We start from the raw sequence: 23,380 nt of genomic DNA on the forward strand, positions 1-23,380 counted from the left end.
TCATTGCTGGCACAGGAAGTTTATTCTAAATTCCCTTTTTGATTTTTAGCAAAAGGAATCACTTGAAAACTGGCAATGAAATTCTAAGGAAATTTTACCAGTTCCTCTTTCATTCTGAGTTGAAGTCATTTGGAACTATGTTACATGCATTATTACTTTGGTGCATCTTGTGACTCTTCTCTCCCTCTTCATTCCCTCCAAATTGCTTCAGGACACCTTCTAACCTTTATACTGCATCACAAGCCTTCAGCAGAAGATCTTGAGAGCCATTTATGTTGCTGGAAGATGACTGGGTTTGGATCTTGGCCTTCCTTAAGCAGGATCTCCTGACAAAAATGGGATTGGGAAAGAAATGACTCCTTTTTCCATCACAGAGAGCCACCCTAGAAATGGAGGCCTAGGCAGAAAATAACTTCTAATGCATCATTCTTTAGGAAACTTGTTTGGTCTCCCACAGTTCTTTTGTTACAATGTCATAAAGATGTCTTCTATGAAACCTAAACCTGGCATCTTCCTATCTGAAGATCAAGTCAATAAATCCAAGTTTAAGAGTTTACAGGTCTAATAATGTGATCAGATCTTGCTGTCCCCTGCATAGATGCCATGTGAATCTGTGAAACAGGGTTCTCCTGTAGCTGACTGTTATATTTATAATGCCTTTTCTACTTATAGTCCATTTAAACGATTAGAAATAATATTAATAAAGCTTCTCGTGAAAATGGTATTTAATTAGGCTTCTACTTCTCCAGGTTTACTTAAAAATAAATTTGAGCGAAAAATATCACAATGGCAATATGGGAAGTACTTGCATCTTTTGAGGTTTCCTGTGGTTTTGTGTCAAGAAAAGGTATGTTAGCAGTGTTGAGAGCACTGTGAAAGTGGAAAACTTGAATTTTTTTCTTTTTTTGATCTTTAAGAGTGAAAAGTTATTTGTTAGAAAGCAGAAAGCTTTTAATTGTTTTCCCCCTAAGGGATTCTATAGTCAAACTTAATTAAAAGTCTTGAGATCTCAAATGAAAACCCTATGTTTGGCAGTAGTGAACAGCACACACACACACCCGTGTACTTTTGTTCTTTTTGCTATAGGAAATTAGTTTTGAAGAATAGGACTTACTTTTAATGTTCAGATTAGGAAAGGGGAAGGCTTTGTTCTGAAGCCGAGTGTGAGAAGGGGTGGCAGGAGGGTGAACCGGACCCTCTGGCAGTAGGTAAAGAGCACTTTTTATATTCCTGTTTTCTGCTTCTGGCAGTTGGAGTAAACTAGTCAGACGCTTGTGCTTGAATCCAATTAATTTCTTAAATCACTTACAACAAAACATTGTTTTTTAACTAATGCCTAGATCTGTCATTAAATTCACCAGCATATTTAAACTGTTGAACAGTCTTAATGTAGCCCTGAGGCTACTGCTTCATGGCATTTGTGACTTCTTACTATGCTGGAATGCATTGCAGTCTTAGTACATTCTAAAAATAATTGTTCAGATGGTGCTGTTAAGTACATACTTATGTAGTGAGCCATTTTCACTGGACTTTCTGAAATTTGGCACTCTGGATGGCTTTTTAATATCCTTTTTTTCTGTGAATATCAAACTTCTGTCTTGCTGCTTCTGTGGTTATTGAGTAAAATGCTAAATTTATAACCTGGTATTTTTGGAAGACTAATAGTTGGATGCATGTGTTAAACTATGCAACCACAGTAACACTTGTGAACTTTGGAGTTTAAAGAGAAATCGGGTTAACTCTAATGTATCAAATTGAGTACCTTTTTTTAATATGTGGAAATATGTACGTGGTGACGGTAAAATCGAGTAGTTCTTCTAGGTATAGACATGAACTGTGTGCTGAACAGGAGTAATCTAGAAGTTACAAGCTGAAGATTTGTGAGTCTCAGAAATAAATACTAACATCTGTGGCTAGAGGTCTGTGCCAGCAGTTACTTTAGTTGAAAATACCTGGTTTTCTAACTTCTAGTCCATTTAAAGTTTGATAATTTTCTGTGCCTTCCTTAATATGCATACTTGCCTCAGCCACAGTTTTTGGTCATTTTATTCTGTAGTATAAGGTAAATATAAGACCATCAAATACTTATGAACACGAAATACTTAGAGTAAAATAACAGGGGCACTGAGAACTGTTTCTAATGTTGTTGTCTCAGTTGCTGTTGCAATTAGGGGAAAAAAAAGAAAACCCAAACAAAAAAAAAACACCCGGTTGCTATTCTACAGCCAGTGTTTTGATACTTCTCATCTATCAGCATTGTGTTAGTGTATTGCTATCATGCTCTGAGTTTTGCAGCTGGAATTCTTGGTTCTCAATACATCTTTAGAGCAATAACTTCTGCCTTTGTGTTATTAAATAATAAAGATGTCTAAAACCATTTTCTTGTTTATATTGTACTTACCATAACTGTATGAGTATTGAGTGATTTCTGACTGACTCCAGAATACCAGGAAATATGGAAAAACACTGTATGATTTTAGAGGTTTTTAATCCCCAGTACTAACAGAATTTCACAAAATAGATTTGCAGTGTTCCTATTTTTCCTCTTTCTATTCCCTTCAAGATTCCTTGAGCATTTGAGCTACCTAACTCACTTCACGTAATCCTTTACATCTTCTTGACCAGATGCCAGTTCCTCCTAATTGTTTCACAGCCAGTCAATAAAATCCTGGCTGTTGACAGCTCCTTTTTTCCTGTCCCAGAAGAGCGATCTTGTTTAACCTGAAAGATTTGCTTTCTTCTTTCCACCTTCTATCCACCCTCTGTGGCTTGCGTTGCAACTCTTTCTCTGTTATGGGATGCTTTGAGAGTAAGGAAGTATTCTGTAAAGATCAGGAAATTTTGGGGGAAAATTTTGCTGATGTTGCTACTTCAACCGGAGCTAAACCTGTCATTTCTGTGAGATGCTTTGTCAGTTTAGAGTAGTTTAAGGAAGGGAGATGTATCAAAAAATGTGTTGCTTTTATAAATCAACATAATTTTCTGGTTTCCAAATGAGAATAAAGAGTGTAGGTTCTGCAGGGTTTGTATTCCCTTGCTTTACAGTGAGGGAGGTGGGTAACAAAACATGAACAGTTTTCTCTGAACTGCTGAAAGCCAGACTGGTTCCATCAACAGTGGTGTGCTCTAAGCTGGATTTCACTTCCCCAGTCCTGCTTCCAGGTCGCTGGGATTTGAGCAGGTAGCAGTGACAAAAAATAATTTTTCAGATCTTCTTTTTATGGAGGAAAGTAGATTGATACCTTGTTTTGCCAGACCTCCGTTATTGATCTGTGAAAGAATGTGATTTAGGACTTAGTTTAGAAAAGTGTTTTTAACTGAAACCTGGAAAAAAGCCTTCTCTGAAAGCAATGGTAACAAACGGTTGAACCCTTCCAGTTTTGTTTTTTGTGCAAACTTTGTGAAGAATTGGCGGCTGCGCAGCTCCTAAGCCAGGTCCATAAGCTGATATCATCAACATGAGGTGAGTTGTTCGGTTGTTTCAGGAATTGTTGGGTTTTGCTACTTCAGCTGGGTTGTCTAAATGGCATGGAAGGCTATTGAAAAAATGGTTTTGAAGACCATATTAAGTTTGTGTTTCTTTGACTGTGACAGCAATGCTCCCCTGATCACTTGCTATTTTTTTTTTAAGAATATAAAATTACTGTTCTAATAAACCAACCTATGTTGTTTCATTTCCTTGATCCACTCTTACACATGGGTGGCTTTCTTTTTCTCTCCCTGGTAGAAACCGATGCTTCTTGCTTTTTCTATGTACCAGTCAAGTGGAGGTCAGGAAGGTGTGTGGGGTTTAGGCTTCTGTTACAGAGCAGTAAGTGAAGAAATCTATCTTGCACAAATGGGTGTCACTTTTATCGGGGGTGAAATAGTTTTATTTATCCCGATGGATGGTTGTAAGAGATTGCACAAACAGAGATGGCTTGGAGTGGCTTCCTTATTAGTAACTATTCTAACAACTTCAACCTAACCAGTATTGACCCCTCTTGCCAAATTCAGACAAAGATATAATCTGTACCTCTGAAGTAAATAGCATTTGAACAAATAATGAAACTTTTATAATTAAATGTAATGTGATCATAACTGACTTTTGAAGATTGAAATGCAATTTAGGTTTCCCCAAAATTTAGCTTTGTGCTGACTTGAACTGAGGTTTACTCGTCAGGTGGCATTGCTTTGTTTAGAGCCCACATTAAAATTGTGATAATATTAACACAGGATTGCTAGCAAATGTAAACTGCTATTCAGGAAATGTTGCTCTTCAGAAATTAATATCACTTCAAGTAATTTTTAGAATTGTTGGCATGGCATATAGGGGGATTAACTCTCTCATTGGTTTTAGCTTTTTTGTGAAAAATTAAAAGACTTGTCAAGCAATGCAATAGAGAAGCTGTAGGTTAAAAAGTAGATGAGCATATTTTTGTAGTTCTAATACTAGTAAAAATATGGTGGAATTTTCTGCAGCTTATGCACTTTTTTTCTATATGTTACCTTGATTAAAAATGGTTTAACTGCCTAGGCAGCATGAGCTTGCAAACTTTTTGCTGCTTCTGGTAGGAAACCTTTGTTAAAAACACAAGGTAAAGTACCCTGTTGTATATTCTGTGTGTGGGACTACAGGAGGAATGGAAAGACGGTTGGGACATGTCATTTCCGCAGAAATTACTGACAAGTAACATTCTTACCTGTTTTTCCAAAGCTTGGTTCCCTGTGGCCAGGGGAAGGCTTAAGGCATAAAATCAGGAAATCTCATCTCCTTAAGGTAGAAGTTTATTTCTGTTCTCATACGTTATGTTGCCCCACAATTGTATATCCTGGTATTTACTGGAGAGGGAGGGTATTATGGAAGGCTAGGAAACACGGTTTAATGTGAACTATAAATGAAGTAACGTGAATGTGAAACATGAATCTGAGAAACAGTGGAAATTCCCTTGAAAGCATGTAGGCTGTGACTTGGGAAAGCATCCTTATCTGTTCAAGTGTTTCAGGGGAATTTTCACACACCTGCTTCTGGCACGTGTTTAGAACTCTTCAGAATAGTAAAATTTGAAATACTTTTTAAAATTTCTTCCTGATCTCTGATAATACTTTGCATTAGATGAGAAAGCATGAAAAATTAATTTGCAAAAATCTTTTGAGTACATGTATAAATGATGGAGAGATGAAATCAGGCTGAAGCATGTAAGAGTAAATGAAGAACAGCTGACATCAGCACAGTTGCTGTGTACAGATGGGATGTTCCTGGGTGACTTCAGGCCTATAGAGAAATTGCGGCTGAGTCAGATACTGGAACAGTGCAGGAATTGGAATAACAAGCAACCAGCTAATGTAGAAACTCTCCCTTAACAAGCAGTAGACTTGACAGAAAATCACTTGCAGGAGCTAGAGATTCACCCCCCATAAGCAATGACACTAGTAAAGTCAGGACTCTATAGATTTGTAGCTTGCATGGTCAGGTTCTCTGGTGCCTAATAAAGTATAAGTGCTGATGTGAAGCTTTATTATGCCTTGGGCACTAGTTACGTTTATCACCTAATCGTGTCTAAAACAGTTGAGCTAATGCTGCAGTCTTTTTAAGGGGGAAGTAGGGACAAGTTAGGGCCCCTGGATTTGTCCATTTATTTTTGTGTAACTTTTTAAGAGCTTGTATATCTTTAGAAGCTGCAACCCTCTGTTGGATCTGGCTGAAATTCGAAATAGGTTAAAAAAGGAAAATGTCGGATGTGAGAATAGGGACACTAACAGAAAGAACGTATATTAGTTTCTTTCCTAATCAATTAAGAGTTTGTGTAAAAATAAGAATGTGCTAAACTCCTTAGCTTTTCTTGTGTTAATCTCTTCTCAATTTTACCTCTGTAGTAACTTAGAATACAGTATATTTTCATATATTGCTTAATTGATCTCTGAACTTTTAAAAAAATATTTACAAAGCACCCAATGAAATTATTTTGAGTATTTTAAGGAGCAATAATAATGATGCTGAGGAGTGTTCTAAGTGATTTCTATATTGACATTTTTGTTCCCTTTATACTTGTATGAGTGATATCTTCTAAGTATCTGTTCCCTTGTATTTATGCCAGATTTTATTTTATTTTATTTTCTAGCTGTCCTTCCTATACTTGCATCTGCTCTGGAGACTTTCCCATCTCTCCCTGTTGAAAGAGTATACTAGTTAGGTCTCAGTAATACTTCCTTTTTAACTAGCTCAGGACTCTTTTCTTTTTTTAAATAAAGCAGTTTTGCAGATGAGGAAGATATGAGCAGTAATACTACGTTTGCTCAGAGAATAAATGTTTAAGAAAAATGAAGTAAACTTTTGTCCCCATATCCGCCCTCACATTGTTCTCCAAAAATACATATTACTTGGAAGACTCAAATATATTTCCATGGCTAACAGTCAAACCGGTGCTTCCAGTGTGGCAGTACTTCAGCTGCAGGGCATTTTGCTTGTCTCTCCAGGTAGTCATAACACCCAAATTTCTGCTTGTAGTTGAACTTAAGTTACTGTTTCAGATTAATTTTCTGCCTCCTTTGAAGACTTTTAAAAATTGTTATCTTGGTGGCAATATAATCATGATACAAAGGGCTGTGCTCCTTGCCCATTCCTTACGACTCTGCAACTTAAAAGTTTTTCTGAGGGCTTTAATGCCTGGTATGAATGGATGAGATAAATCTAGGATCTTTGCTTGCCTTTACACTGAAGCAGTGAAAGGCTTATTGACACATTTTGTCACACTGAACTACCATCTGTTTTGTGGCCCTCTTGGAGTGCCTACTGTTTCAAAATATGGCTTGCTCACTGATTCAGCATACTTCATAAAGAAATTCTCCTTTCTGCCTTTATGTAAATACTGAAGTATATGCAGGGTGTTATGACTTGACTAGCTGTTCGTATTTGTTTCTTTGCACAGAGTGCAGAATTACAGATTGGAGATATTTGAGAACCACGTTGTGTAAGGCCTTGGTTCAGTGAATTGTCTCACCAGTTCGATTGGCATGTGATATTCAGTTATTCTCAGGACACTCTTTGGAACATTTTTATGTGGACTGCACTGGAGTAAATCACGTAGTGACTGGCTTTCTGCAAGGCAGGTGTTCTTGTTGCCTGAAGGAACTTTTTCCCATTCTAGTTAAAAGCAAATACAATAAAATTTCTAGAGTCCCATATTTCTTTCCCCCGTCTTCACTCCTCTGTTTCCTCTTTAATTTCTGGCACAATGAGATTTTATTTACTTAAACTGTCCCCACCCATTGTAGATTCCTTGCAGGTTAGATAAATGTGGAAAATTAATTGTTTTCAATGATCCATAACCTAAGTTCTAAAATACACTAATCTTGATTCTTAAAAAAAAAGCCTTGAGCTGTATCAAAATACAGGAATTTACCTTTTAACTTAGAATTATAGTGACTGTAATGTGCAATGAATGCTGTTTCCACCTCCTCAAATCTAAACTTCAGTTAAGTCTGTATAAAATAATTCAGGATGTAATTCTTTTCCCTTTTTCTCTTGATGCCAAGAAGGGACTTTGCTTATTAAACGAGACCTGTGGATGGTAATTCAGTACAAACAGTAACTAATTTGGTTTGTAAGACAAGTTTTTTTTTTTCCTACACCCCAATTGAACCTGAATTTCCTCATTTGCACCCGAAATTGAAAATTGTTCCCTCAAAATTCCACCTTCTGCATAGGCTGTCATACAACAATTTTGTTAAGTCAAAAATCCCAGTAAGGTGGAATTTTGAGACCTATAGTATAAAGTACAATATAATACACGATGCAATGTTTCTTTTTTTTGTTAAAGTAACACAAAAATAATAATCTTCAAAGACTAGGGATTTTACCCCGCTTCCCCCCCATCCCCTCACTTGAGTTTTTTTAAAAAGGAATAATCTGTACTTGAGTGGTGTGAGGCTTTGCTGGTGACGACCACCTACTTCTACTACACCCTTTGCCCGTGTTGCCTAGTTCTTGTCTTGTTTTGCACACTGACCTTACTTTTTTGACTGGGTTTGTAGTAATGTCTTCCTCCTGTAACGGTAGTAGAAAGATATTTTTTTTTTTAAATCTAAGTTTGGTGGTTTTCCTCTCTACTGTGCTGTCAATGACAGCTTCAGCTGCAACTTTGTGTTAGTCTCTGCTAAGTTAGTGTTCTTACAGGTAAGGGAACTACATATTTTTAGTGTTTTATATAAAATTCTATGCTCTTGTATATAGAAGATCAAAAATAGTATCTTCCCACCCCATGAGCATTATCTGGGGGCGTGCATATATATACACACAAATATGTATATGTCAGGTTACAGAGGGATCTGTATTTGAATAACACTGTATTTTGTGGGTTCTTCACACTGAAAAAGTTCTGGAGATGGTACTGTATATTGTGTGACCCTTATTGAAGGGTGAAAGAAAAATGGTAAATGAAATTCTGATGTCTTAAATAGCTCCTTCATAGCACTAGGTGCTCACATTGACCTTTAAAATGAAAGCTAAAACCCAAATAAGCTCACACTAATGCAACTAACATGATTGTCTGCAGAAAGCAGACTAAGATAACGAGTTCTTTGAGGATTCTGGGGGAGGCTATTCTTCTGGTTATAAGGAGGTCAGGTTAAGGATGCAGATGACTATTTTTAAAGTGAGGACATTCAGTGAGAGAGGATATTGTTTTCTACAGCTTCAAAACCATTATTCTTTGTATCTTTTTAAGTGCTCGGTAAGGTAAAAGCATGAATTTATATAAACTCCAAATTCCTGCAGCCTGTAAGAGCATGTTGGACTATCAAGTATATTTTTCTGTGCAAGTGAAATTATGTGTCTATATCTGCCTATATTTATATAAGTAGATTTATAACTATGTCTATATATGTCTACAGATATAGTGTGTTGGTACAGAATATCACTTTTGTAAACAGCTTTGGGGACTCAGAACTTTAATATCTTCCTTTTGGCTTTAAAGTCCATCAAACCCAACATGTAATTATTAAATAGATAAGGGCTTTGAAATAACTCTTCCCCAGTCTTTCGAAAAATTATTATTATGCTACATTTACCTAGTTCTTGATGATTCCATGCTAATGTTTAATTGAATGGTTTTTGTCCCCGTAAGGAGTGGTGATCAGTCACTGCAGCGGTGGGGCTCCTCTGTCATTAGATAGGGCTGTAGAAAGCTTTTTTTTTTGCCATCTGTTACTCCTGTGTGCTGCTTTTTTGACTTGACCTGAATGCTCTTGCCCTGTAAGGGCAGTGAGGTTTAAATGCTGAGCACTGACTGATTAACACAGCATTAAGTCAGTTAATTCTTTCATTTTTAAATGAAGTATTAACATGGTTTTGGTGGTCACCGATTTGCATTTTAAGTAAAAGAGATGGCTTATGTAAGCAATGTGGATTTTTAAACCATTTGTGGTGTTCGGTGGCTTTAGTTCTTGATCTTAAATTATGAAGTTTAAAGAAATAAGTTGCTGAATCTGCTTGCTTATGGTAGCTATTGCAGGGATGAAGGACGTATATTGCTAAACTGTTTAAAGATGAAGGCTGTAAATGAATATGGAGAGCGTGCAAGACTGGTTCAGAACAAGTTGTAGATGTGGGTTTTTTTTAGAAGGGTTTTCCTTGTGTTACGGAACAACACTAGATTTACTTATCAAGAGGTGGCTTTGCCATTCCTATGGCTTAGTACCTGAGTGAGTCAGCTCAGTGAAACTTGGAATAAAGTGGGCTAGGGCTTGAGGAAGGGGGAATGATGTCCTCCAGAAATGGTAATGAAATAACATGACCTGCAACTTAATTTTTCAGTACTTTCTAAACTTCAGGTATGGTGGACTTGAGTATTTCTCAGTCACACCATAGTGAGTATACAAGACCAAGACCAAAGGTCCCACTGGAGGGGGAAAAAAATTATTGCAATATTGCTTTAGAAGTTGATTTGAATGATGAAGCGATTGTCCTACTTTTGTGTTGTATTTACAGGGGTATCAACTCTAGATTTCTATTTTGAGGAGGTGTGTTTGAGTCCTGAGGCAATATATAAAAAGATTTTTCATAAAAAGGTCTTTCATTTATCCAAGAACTCAAGAGGATTCATTAATACCAGTTCAGTTTCCCATTTGTGGGGAGAGCATAAGAGCTATGTATGGCATTAACAGAGGACCTGTTACTGCAGTGCATCCTCCCTGAGAGGTGGCTACTGAATTGTCAGGGATGTTGTGGTCCTTATGGATAGACAGGTACTGTCTAACACTGTTACCAACTCATGTTATCTTATACACTAGGAATCTTTGTCTCGATTTACGGTCTGTGAGCTGATGTGCCCTTGAAGGGCATCTCAGTATTTCTGGTAGACATAGTTGCCTGTTGTATTTGTCTTGCAAATCATGGGGTACCTTCTGACTCTAAACGTGCTTATTTGACATTGCTTGGAAGGATAACAGTGCATATGGCAGCACTTTTTCCCCAAATGCTGTGTTAAAAAGTCCTGCTAGTGCTGTTAAGAGGGTCTGTTCTAACTTCTCAGCTGGAGATCTAGGGACTCTCCTCCTCTCCTCCTGGGGCATATTAACAGCTTTTGGGTTATACTAAACCTGTTTGTTACAGCATGTCAGAATAGGTGGTGTAGTCTGGGGCACGTGTAGGGAGAAGCAAGGCACAGGCTTGCAGGAGGGGCTATTCCTGGGAACTCTAATGATTGTGTAGGACTTGGTACAGTAAACACAAGTTCTCCAGGCTTATCTTGGCACCCCCTCCAGCTGTGTATCTTTTGTGTTAAAGGCCATTATTCACGTTCCTGAAGGCCAGAATAAGATAGGGAAGTTTATTGCTTGCAGATGGTGCTTCACATGCAGAAATGTGTGCTTTCTGTTTGCACTGGTACATGACTTAACATCTTACGTGGTTTGGTTGTAGCTTTTTAATTGTGCTAACACAAAACTGAGGCTGCAGTTCTTGTTTTCTGCCAGTCCTCTTCCTGGAGCTTATTTTGATGTTACATAGTCTAAATAAGTTTTCCATAGCAGATTAGTTATTAAAAGAAAGGAACCTCAATTGACTGCAGTAATTGACTGAAGTCTTGTTGACTGCCTTTTAAAATAGGACTTGAAAGTGTAAGTGAGAACAGGAAATGGTCTTTGAGCCACAAAGACTTGGTTTTCCTTCTGTCATACATATATTTTGAACTAAGTACTGCACTTGGGATTATACATGGAAGGAGAACCTGCACAAAGAATAGTTAAAATAATGTTGATAGAACAATACTTGGTGATGTTGAATTAGTAATTTTCCCTGTAACCTGAGCGGTGAAACCATAAGTTTGACTAGGGATTTTAGAGTTCATATTCCTCTGACCAACAACACTGAAATTGATGAAATTCTTTTAATTCTTTCTGTAATATGCCCTTCTGAGAATTTTAGGCCACGTGTAACTGTTACATGTATCGAAAGATACCTTCTTGAAAGGCCTCTTTTCGTGCCTTCATCTTATCAGTGTGATATCCAAGTTCTAGTGTAATCGGATGTGCCAGGACTTAGTGATAAATTTGGTCCAACTTGTAATTTTGGTGGTGGAATTAAACCAGGACAAATTTGACACTATTGCATTTTAATACTAAAATTACGCCAGTATGTCAGCATGTGAGTAGTTCTCTGTTGATGCTGATGGTGCATGCTTTGTTTCCCTTCTCTTCCTTTTATTGTTATATTGAAGAATAATGTGGTTTTATGATATGGTTTCAAAACCTATGACTGTTGATCTGAGTAAGCATATGTAATGTACTTAAAGGGATAGGCCTGACTTGTACCACTTCCTCCTGTATTCCCTTAACTCTCTCTGGAAAAAATCAGAGCTGTAGTCTCCCAAATAACTTACATTGTAACATGAAGACAGAGTTGAGTTGATGTGTAGTCCGTTATCCACAGAGACTTCAGGCCTGTATAATGCCCGGTAATACACATTTAATATTTATACAATGGCAGTGTTTCATAAAACTATTTAACATGAGGAAGCAATTATTTAAATTAATTCTTCTACTGGGAACACGGTTTTACTAATGCAGTGCATGTTAAGTAGACATTGTAGGGCTGGAGAGGTAGGGACTTGTGTCCTTTTCCCTCAGCCTTGCTTTGTCTACTTCTAATTCTTGCTGTTAGCCATATGCTTTAAAATTTTAAGAGTGCCACCTCAGAGGTGTTTTTTCCTTTTTAAAAGGGTAGCAATATTCTTCTGTTTTGGCTACCCACTTCCGCTTGGTGGGTACAACATCCTTCTTGCCACTTCTTCCTCCCTCTACCCCAGCTGTTGTAATGTGGACTTTATAAGCAAACTGAAGCTTCCTCTCTCATGTTCAATGCAAAAAAAAGATATTCTTTGTCCTAGAAACTTCACAAACAGTGCTAACAGGTCAGTGTTTGTGCAAAAGTGGCTTAAATCTTTGGTATATCCTCTTGTGTGTGATTCTTTCCACTTCTGTCCATGTTGAGCTATAGGCTGCTAAGAGTGATGCTGCAGCCTTCCCAATAATAGTACAGGTGAGAAATCAATAATGATGAGGGAAGGATCAAACCAAAAAATAAAGGCAATGTATGTTGGAATGTCTGGTATAACCTTAGCATATGGTTGTGTGGGCAGCCACAGACTTTCTGAAGCTCCATGCTTAGAAAACCTGCTTAACTAATACTTGGGTTAATCTCTAGCTAGCAGAGCATGCAATTCCAGACGTTTGGTAATAAGAATTTTTGTAGCCTCACCCACCACTCCAAATTCATATCATTCATCTGTCTATTTTAAACGTGTCTCTTGTGGAGTAGTTCTAAAATTACCCACTGTTTTGACCTGACAGTAACAGGAATATGTGAGCTGTTGTTCACTGGTGTATGGCTGCTTATACCACTCTGCTGAAATGATGCTTTTGCAAGGAGGAATGGAGTATGTAAAATGCTACGCTGACTCTTGCTGTGTATTTGACCTTCCCATAGCTGTGACCAACAGGATTTCAGTTCATTATTGCAGTGATGAGAGCATGACTTCTTTGTTAGGTCAGATGTTCAGAGCCCCTCACTGAAATTCAGCTGTTAAAATGTTGCGCTCTGCATAAACCCTGCAAGGACCTGGTTGCTTGCCCATAGTGGGGTTGCCCAGCTGCGCGCCCTCACTTAGCTTGTCTGGCCAAGCTTGTTGCTCTCTGAGTATTAGTTGTATGATTTCCTGCCCAAGGGAATGCACATCAGTGAAACTTGTGGAGGGGGCGTTAGAGTGTAATTCAGTAGTAGTAGCTGTTTTGCCAGATTGTAAATTGTGTAATTGGAATAAAATAATTTGGAAATGCTGAGGTTTTAATTCAAATAGAGATAAATCTCTGCTTTTCAGAGAAGATGGAAATGAAGAGGGATCTGAGCGAGCTATCACTCCATTTATTGGTAGAGAAGGACAGAATTAGGATTACTGGAGAAGGTAATATGTGGGAGGTGGTGGAAAAGGGCGGCTTTTCAGCTGTAACATAAGCACAGCCCTCGTTCCTCTTTGTCTGTTCCTCTTCCGCTTTCTGACAGACTAAATTTTTTTCTCTTGCGCATGAGCAGATTTGCCTATTTGCAGCTGCTGTAACAGCTAGCAAGGAGATCTGAGTTCCCTTACCTTCTAGGCATAAAGTGGTACTTCGCAAATTCCAGTCATTTGTTTTGCTTCCTCTACCTTGCAGAGCTGCTGTATAATTAAAACTTAAGCTTTCCTGTCATATCCTGTACAACCCAAACCTCCCATGGTTTTGAATCTCTTTACAGTTCCAATCTTCAAAATGCTAGCGGTGAATGAGCTTTTTGTCATCTGATGATTTGGATAATTTATCAGAAGTTTAAAATACCTGTTCAGTATTAGTTACGCATGTAATTCTGTGAATTGTGAGCCAAGAGTTCAAAATCATTTGTTTGCTGATAGGTGGTGCTATACAAATACTGTATGGTAGATAGTCCAGTTGCTTAGCAATAACATTAACAGTCATGAGTGTTTATAAAGCAAATATAATATGATATGGTCAACAAGGTATGTGGTGCTTTTTGTATTACTTAAGTGTCCTGATAACTGTTGGAAAATGTTCATTAGGATTACACATGAGCAAGCACCTGACACTTAAGAGCAACAACTTAAGTAAATCTGATAAATGATGTGCTTGTGTTTTTTAATCTAAAACCCCACAACTTAAAACAAGTGGTGAACATGATGATTTTCTAAACACATTGGCTTTGAACTTTGAAATGTTGTTTTCATGTCTTTGATAAATACTCTTGGAATGGCTTTGGATGTTCAGTCTGGAAATATGAAGGGTGATAGGTTATGTGATTAAAAGGCTTGTCTCCGTGCGCGTGGTGAAGCCCTGAGGTGCAGCAGCAGGCGGGGATACCCTGGTAACCTCGTCAGAGAAACGAGCCCCCTGACCCGGCTCCTGCCAGGGCTGTCACTGGAGACTGTCAGCCCTGGGGACCTGGGTGTGACAGCCACTTGATGGGTAAACAGAGAGGGTCCATGGGGTCAGCTTGCCTATTGGGAAGCAGGTAGGGGCACCCTGGGACTTATTGTGGGATGCAGGGAACAACACTTTGGAATTTTACACAACTCAGCATGGGATGCTTCGGGGCAGGACCGAGGTTGGGGAAAGGAGGGATGAGGGAGACGTCGTAGGAAGGAACAACCACGGGGAAAATAGAGGGGCAAAGGGATATAACGGGCCGGTGGCTGAGCGGTATGCTTGTCTGGTCATGCCCTGCCCTGATCAGTGCAGTCTGGCCTGTTTCCTCATTAAAATTGATTTCTAATTTTTGGGTAAGAGCCTGCTTACTGTGTGCGCTAGCAGCTGGAGTCAGACCATGGGTGATGGGTCTGTGTGGCTGGGTCCAGTGAGCATGCATGTGTTGGCATGTGATCAACTAGGGACTGTGAAGCAGGACTAGCCAGGGAGTAGAGGAGACTTGGGAGGGGCTGTGAAGTCCAGGCAAAGCGCGTGTGCATCTGTGTGAGACAGCTGGAGGAACTCGTGGTCCAGGCCAGCTGCTGGTGAGACCCCTGTTTGTGTGTGTATCTGTGCATGAAGTAACCAGAGGCAAGAGGCTTTGGGGACCAGCTGCAAGCTAGACTGAGAGTCCAAGGCCAGATCCTAGAGGGATCTGTAGCGTGTCTGTCTACGAGGGGGTCTCAGTACCAGCAACTGGAGTGGGGCCACAGGGCTTCCTGAGCCATGTGCTGGCAGCTGGGGAAACTGAGGGTCTGGGAACAGCTGCTAGGGAGACTGAGGGCGAGCCCATGGCCAGGTAACAAGGGTTCCCATATCCTCTCTGTGTGTGTGTGTGCACGCGTATGTACATACTCTCCTAATGGACTTTCACCCTGATCAGAGAGGAGCAGGAGGAAGCTGTTGGTGCTGCTTCTGTTTACCTAAGTGCTGAGTTTGCAATGACCTTTGTGGCCAGCCGTGTATGTATGTGCTGTGCACGTGTTTGTCTGTGCACACGGGGAACATGTGCTCAGCCTCCTTACCGGGCTGGACCTTGGGGCAGGGAGTTGGGGCTGCATCGCCTCTGGGCTGCTGGATTGGGTAGCTACTAATAAAGGGATGTGGGTCTGAGAAGAGTTGCTCAGGCTTTTTGAGAAATCTCTCCTTATTAAAGCTCAAACTGAACATCTGTGATAATTTATTTCAGGAGATATTGGCTCTGGTTTTCAAATGTACTGTGCTGATGAACAGCATAAGAAACTTAGTGTAATGGAATAACGGAAAATTACTTCAAAAATTTACAGATGCTGTGGCTTACAAAAAGTCAGAAGTCTGAGATATCAGCATTTATGACTAAGTTTGAACATATATTATTTGGAAGATAAAATTTTGCTTTAAAATACAGGTTTATGGGCATACTGTGTTTGACAGCATTGTTCCCCTGCTAGACCTCACTGAGTGGATTTTCAGACTGTTAGTGAAATCTTTTTGGTAGCATACTGTCATTCATTATTGTTACACTTAATTTTTAGACTGCTTAAGCAAAATTCAGGGTCCTAAATCTGACCTTGAAGCTTTCTCCCTGCATGCATCCACTAAAGAAAAATCCAGGCAAGCTGCATATCATAAAGTATCTCCAGCTCCTGGCATAGTCCTTGCTTTTGATTTAGTGGAGGTTGCAAATCATATTAAACCTGTAATAAGTTTCTCCATAATGACGTAAAAAACTTAATCTGAACAAAAGCCATCATTCATAAAACCTTCTAGATACTTAAGCTGTTGTTCAGTAGTATGGGCTAATCTTATGTAAGTTGACAGCTTTTAGAAAAAAACTTTGCTTTTGTGAATTCTCTCAGCCACCTATTTGGCTGGAGGAAATAACCGCCTCCGTGTGAATAAAAGTTTGATGCTGTTGTGCTCTATGGAGCTTCAGATTTTGCTGCAAGGCTGTTTAAAAATGTTGCCGGCACTGCGTAAATAGGTTGCTATTGTATTCAGCCATATTCTTGTACCTGGTACAGACACACTTGTCACCTTTTATTTTTAAAATATAGTCAAACCTCAGGAGAGGCTCACGTTAGACGTTCAGCATCCTTCTTAAGGTCTTATCTCTTTTAAAGCAACTGATGCAGAGATAAAATGGGCGATGGTTTGCTTCATGTGTACTGCTGAAAAAACTGAGCAGCTTGGGCTATTTGAGGAACGGTATGCGGCTGAAGAGTAGTGTAACACACTAGACAAGAGAGTTAAAGGTCTCTGATATCTGAATGTGCCATGTGTAATAAATAAGTCAATGCAATATATAAAAGCTGAGTGGGCTACTGAATCTGGAAAGAATTGGTTTTGGTTAAAATCTGTAGGGTGGAAAGGTGTTTGCCTGCCTCATGAAGATGGAAAGAAGGGTCCTCTGCTGAGTTTAAGATAAAATTTAGACTGAGTTTCTGAAACTAGAAGAGAACTGCCTCATCTTTAATAAAAAAAAAAAAATAATTCAGCAGAGGAGTCTTTTGGAAAGAATGTGTTATGCAAACCAAGTTTCCAAGGAGTCTGTAGACAAAACAGACTTTAAGGCTTGATATGCAAAATGACTCGTGCTCCAGTGTGTGTATTGGTGTGTGTATGTATTATCAATAAACTAGTGTAAAGGATTATATGAATCTTTGAAAAATATTTTTATGAGTGTTTAGAAGGATTGGCAATCAGCCTTGTGTGACACCAGTGTATTGGAAACACGATTTTGTAGTTCAAATGACCCATAAAGTTCTGAATCTAGCCTTTGAATATGTTTCAGATCTGAGAGCTATGGCAAGGTCGCAATTCTGGACAATAACGAACTGATGAAATAATTCTGGTACCTGATTTTGGGGTTGGTTTGTTTGTGGAGAATCTAGAATCTTAGTGGGCATTTGTCCTTTTGGTCTTTGTACATTCTTCCACTGTGGATACATGGCACTTCTTATTTTTATATTGTTTCCTGGCTTGCTTAGCAGGGGACTTGCTGAGATGATTCCTGCTCATCGTTGGCAGTTAACACTGTGGCTCCATTATAGGATTAAATCTTTGATTGAGAAGTCGTTAGCTTCATCCTCTTTGACCACTAAATACTGAAATAAATGTTTTCCATTTTATATTCTGTTAACTTCTACAAGATACAACTTGACTTCTAAAGCATGTTAGTATTTAATCATAATAAAAGGGCAGGTCCCTTACCTGAATACTTAGATAAGGACACACTTTGTCTATGTGGTGTCTGCTTACTGATTACTCACTTTAAAATGCAAAACATCGGGGTATGGGAACAATTGTCTGCAGTGATGCTGGATTCAGTTTCATGATAATATTTTTCCTTTTACTTGTTAACATGCTTGCATGCCTATTCCTGCCTTCACTCATCTTACAAAAGCTATGGGTTCTTTCCTATTCTTGCTTGCCAAAAAGTCTTAAGCTAAATTAGCTGATGAAAATGTCTCTATTCTGCTGATGCTGAGTCAGAAGTGTTTATTTAAAGATGATGAATTTAGTAATCATCAAACCATGTTTAAATCATCAGGAATCCTAATTATAGACAGGCTAACCTGTATTTCTGAAATACTTGATGACTTGAAGCCCAAATCCTTCTTGCTTAAGTTAATGAATGCATTGGTTTCAGCTGGAAATGGGTGATGCTATAATTCATGAAAGACAACAGTAGTAATTATCTGGATGAAAACATTAAACTTGTATCCCATGATGTGGGGGGAGAGAAGCTGAATGAGGTTCTCGCTCTTTTCTATGCTCATAAGGTTAAGAAAGGAATAAAAATATTTGAGATCATGCTGCATATATAATTTTGACAGTTTTGTGCTGATGATGCTTTTTCCTGCATTTTGGTGTATTTTCAATATTTATAGCTCTGCCTTTCCAAGCCTGCTAACTTTTTCCTTAATTCTCATGTTTTCTATTGGCATTTTTATTAGCTAATATTTGAGGATCATAATATTGATTATAGCTAGTGTATTTGAGAGTCAGAGAGAAAACAAGTCGTCTGTTTAGCTGAACAATCTAGTCAATACTTTATTTACAGTAACTATTTATAGTGGTGGAATCCATCACTGGCTAGAGTAACTTTCCATGGAAAGCTAATTCTGAGATACAGCTATTTTAGGGAAGAATGAAAAGTCTTCAATTTCTTCTGTGTGCAGACAGGGAGACAGTTACCGAGGTAAAGCTTGAGTCTAAAATTGTGACAATTTAATTTTTGTCCATTACATGTGATGAGGAAATATCCAGACTGTTGTGTCTGCCCTTTGTTAATCTGGAAGTTCCGTTTTCATGATGATTGTGAAATGTAATATAGTAGTCTTGCAGACTGATGTGAAGTGGTGCTGTTTTACTGAAAGTAGAGCCCTTCTGTATTTTCAGAGACCAAAATGCCATAGTTTCTGGTTTTGCTTTTAAAATGAACGGAAACCTGGGTACTTCGTAGTAAGAATCAATTAAAAAGGGAAGAAAATGAAAGAATTTTAATGTCTAATTTAGGTGAAGAATCTGTATCATTGTGCATGATCTGCTTTCAGAAACTGATCACCAATTCTAGGGAAAAGTCCTATTTAATTACAGTCGATTGAAAAATGATTCAGTACAGCTTTCTAATATGGAGGCATTTGAACTTAATGGACCCTTACATGTTATGCTAACTGGTGATAAATAAAATTAATGCAGAGCAGGCAGGTACAATTACTCTTAAGTTACTGTTAGTGTGTCTGTATTCAGGGTGTTTTTGAACATTCTTACATCAAGTTTTAAATAGAAATATCTAGTCTGGGCTCTATTGGTACAAACAAGGCCTTAAATATACTTTATTTTTTAAAGTGGAATGTAAATGTAAAAAATTTCACTGTAAACAAAATGGATGTGGTTTATGGGCTGAGGGAATTCTTCTATTGCTGCCATGACTTAAGTTATTTTTCCAGTAATGACAGGATTACAGCGGCTTCAGGAGAAATGGTATAGATGGCATGTGAGATCAAATAATGCTAATATTTCAAAATTGATCTTTCCCACAAATGCTGTGGGATATTCTGTGCTAGATAGATTGAATATGCCACTCTTGCTGCTGAAAGGCAGACTGAGTTGCCACAGATGACATTACGTGCGTTGCTACACCTCTGCTTTCCCTGCTAACCTACCCCTCCAAGTTTAGTTTTAACAGGGGTGCATCTAAAGGTGTTGCAGAAGAGTCAGAGAACACTCAGATCTGAGCTAATAGTTTACTGAGTTCTAATCAGTGAATTTTAGATATGTAAAATATTTAATAAAGAGTACTGACTGCCAGTCATCTGTACTTACTACACTTAAAGTTTGGGTGGGATACAAAGATTATCATATAAGCTTACTATATGTATCTTAAATACTACATGTATACAAAAAATGTCACTTTTACCAACCCATTGATGTCTGGGGTCAGGTAAGGGATCTATCTCTCAGCCTCAAGGAGTAACCTTGAGGTGTCCCTGGTCAAGGGGAGATAACTGCTGCACAGCCAGCTGCTATGGAGGGAGAGCTTGAGGAGCCCTGATGGCTGCAGGTGCTTGTAGTGTAAAGTGGTTGATTTGTAGTCAGATTTTACTGCTGTGTTTAATGCCATTTCAGCTGCTTATCAGCCCAGTCTCCAGGCAAAGTGTGGTTTTTGGGGTTTGGTGCTGAGTTCTCACTGATAGGCTCACACAATAGGATTAATTTTCATTAGGCCTACTTGCTGAGCATCTGCCTGGACCAAAGTTTGTTTACTTCAAGCAGGAGGATTGCATCCATCACAAAAGGTGAATGTGTTTTAGGATGTTTCAACCTTCTGAGAGCTTTAAGAAACACTGTGAATGGTGACTCCTCTGAAAAGCATGGGTTTATCAGTGGTTTTCTTAAATCCATCCTAAGATTCAAGGATCAAAGATGCACATGTTTTCTGATACCAAGTGTGAGCCTTCTAACGTTGGGGAAAAATAGGATTTTTATCTTGACGATGGGAAAAACCCAACTCCCAACACCTATTATCTAATTCTCTTCAGTGAGTTCTTGTTGTGTCACATTACCCATGGGATTTTTTTTATTTTTCTGTGACCTGAATCTCTCAAAACTTTGTGATAGCAGGGGATTGTCACCTCATTAAACTTTTGTATGGCTTTGGAGCCGGGACAATCAGTGTTTGAGAACAAACGAGTCTGAGCATCAGAAGAATGTTTCGTGCCTGTGTAGGGTCCCAGTTCATAACTGCCAAGTTTAGGCAACTGCTTATCTTTGGGCTATTCTTAACCTTGGCAAACATGTATTACAAACATTTCTAGCATGTCTCTAATGTTGCTGTTAATGCTCAGTCTGGAGTACAACTTCTATCGTAAAAGAAAAAGGAAAATTTTGTCATAACTTCGTGACCATCAAGTGATTGAAACAGTAGAAATGTCAGTCTTTAACTTGAAGCTATAGAATGACATTTGGCTAAGCATGTGGTTACTATTGGCAGTCAGTGCAGGCAAGAGTGCTTGGGATTCAGAAAGTAACTGGCTTTTAATAGACTTCAAAAAATACTTAAAATTGTAGTTGCACAACAGAGACACTTTGAGAATAATGCTAAATGGGATGATAAAAGGCTTATAAATGAACTAGAGACGTCTTTAGTCTTAACACTTCACATACTTTCTTTTGTTTTTTTTTCCTCTGAACTATAGGCATTGGCAACATTATTTTCTACATCTCTTAATGTTTCTCTTCTCCTCTTCTGTTTTATTTGCTGTTGAGTTCCAGAAGTGACTGTAGAGACCAGTACCCACTGAGGTATTAATTAAATACATATCTCTGTGCCTTTAACAAGCTGTTACTGGTGGTTTAATTCAGGCAGGCTTCACCTGAACATTTGGACTGAAACAGTGGTGTATCGAATGATACGTTATGAAGTCCCAACATATACCGGCGCTGGACTTTCACAAAGTGGTCATTTGAGTGTTACAGAGCAGCACCAAAGCATGTAAAACTTAGGCAGATTCTTAGGCAGGTTTTTAATATAGTGTTAGGCCAAAGTATTCTAATTTTTGCCTGCCTTTTTAAATATTACTTATAACTGCCTATTGAACATACTTGGCATTTTAAGATGGATTCTACTTAGTGTTAAGTCTGCAGTCTTCAGAGCATTGATATTTTGGATCAGTCTCTTGGGGTTGTTTTTTAGATGGGATCTCTCCTAACAGTTTGGATATAGCCTTCTTTCAGTGCTATCTGCACCCTGGATCATGACATCATACCTAATTACAACATAATTGTTTGTGACCGTTGTTTTTAAATATGTAATTGGATCTTATTAGCATGATCTGGTGGTACAGTTACACTATCTTGAGTTCTTGAGGTTTCTGGGTGGTTCAGAGCTAGAACTGAGTTGTGTTTACATTTGCAAGGCAAGTGAACAGGGTTTCATCTGGGACAGTACTGTAGAACCAGTTGCCTTCTGTGTGACTGATGTATTTGGTGCTGTTTTCACTATCACTTTTCACTTTGATATCCCCCCACCCCCAGTTCAAATTTAATCTGGGCTTTTTGGAAAAAGGTTTCATGTACTGAGTTTTCTTCAGCTGCTCCCTTGCTTACCCCTGTCAATGGAAGAGTAAGGGAATGTGACTTTGCTCCTTAAAAGCATCCAGGAGGGAGAAGGTAGTTATACTTTTTATTTTTCAGGCTAGTATGATCTCTTAGTGTTGGAAGAAAATGCGTACAACATACTAAAAGCTACTGCTATTGGGAGAGCTGAGATTCTGGTTTGGCCTCCAACCAGGAGTGCAGAAGCCAAATAGCTGAAGTAATTTTTAAAAAATAGCTTAATATAAGGTATGTTCTGAGGAGTTGCCTGCTGTACTTTTGTAACTGTACTTTTGATGAGCTATACAGTTTCTTCTGGTTCTCATATCCTAAGGCTGTAATATTTTGGGGACCAATTGCTAGCTCTTCTGGTACTCTTTTCTGTTCCTTTCTTCTGGTTCAGAAAGTAACTTGTGCTGTTTTGGTTGGGGGTGGAGGATCACAAACATGTGGCCTTTGCCGATCTGAATTGCAAGGTCTATGTGAAGTCTGCACCATTTTTGTTTACTGCTCTTAAGCATTCCTAAGGCTGAGTCTTTCCGATGGCTCCTTCCAGTGCCTGGTGGTCTGTCAGGATAGTAGTGCTCGTGAACTTTGAGCTTTGTTTATTCTTGTTCAATTGCTTCAGAAGGCAACCTGATGTAATTTTGAAGTTACCCCACATGTGAGCTGGAGGTTGGTATAGATGAACTGCAAAGAACCCTTCCGATATAAATTTTTGTATTATTCAGCGGTGGGTAGCACCCACTAAGTGGTTTCCAAGGCTTCCGTTTTAGCTACTTTTCTTGATTGCTTTTTTCTTCTTATTGGACCTGCTATGTCATTACTTGCTGCTGTACCCTGAAGGTGTAAACTTCAGTTCTCTAACTTGTAGAACCCATAGCAAAAACTTTGTCAATTAAGAGTACTTGCCCTTCAGTATTCTTTGTGTGTCTTGGTCAAGGTCCATTTTCTGAGAGTTTTCTCATTATTTCATATGAAGTAGACAGTAGAAAGAACTCAGCTACTTGAGAAAGTAACTAGGAAAACTAAGCCAATTCACAAAAATAATTGAATAAAATATTGCTTTGATAATTACAAGTGTAAATACTGTTTTGATCAGAACTCGTGGAGTCTACGTGCAATATTGAAACTACAGTAGTAGACAAAACTCTAGCTTGGCACAGTAACAAAAGATTCAGACTCTTGTGTCAAATCCTGTTATGACAGTTGATTCATTACTAAATTTGGAAGGGTAGGCTGCATAAAATGCCTGTTTTTCATTGAGTTCAGTCTTGCAGACACATCTTTTTCTGCAATATACCATTGT

General features: G+C 38.6%; 1 protein-coding gene across 11 annotated transcripts in view; it reads left to right on the plus strand.

Annotated features, from left to right (window-relative positions):
- The window catches only part of TSC22D1 (TSC22 domain family member 1), a 97,427-nt gene that overhangs the window by 41,852 nt on the left and 32,195 nt on the right, over nt 1-23,380 (plus strand). For 6 of the 11 annotated variants that reach the window (XR_012659606.1, XR_012659607.1, XR_012659603.1 and 3 more), the window contains one exon: nt 212-2,377. The exons of the other annotated variants lie outside the window; for them this stretch is intronic. The gene's annotated coding sequence lies outside the window, so the exon portion shown is untranslated. Of the gene's footprint in view, nt 1-211; nt 2,378-23,380 lie in introns of those variants that run through there. 11 annotated transcript variants of the gene reach the window in all.

Source organism: Phalacrocorax aristotelis, chromosome 1 (genome assembly GCF_949628215.1).
Source record: "Phalacrocorax aristotelis chromosome 1, bGulAri2.1, whole genome shotgun sequence".
Taxonomy (NCBI): Eukaryota; Metazoa; Chordata; class Aves; order Suliformes; family Phalacrocoracidae; genus Phalacrocorax; species Phalacrocorax aristotelis.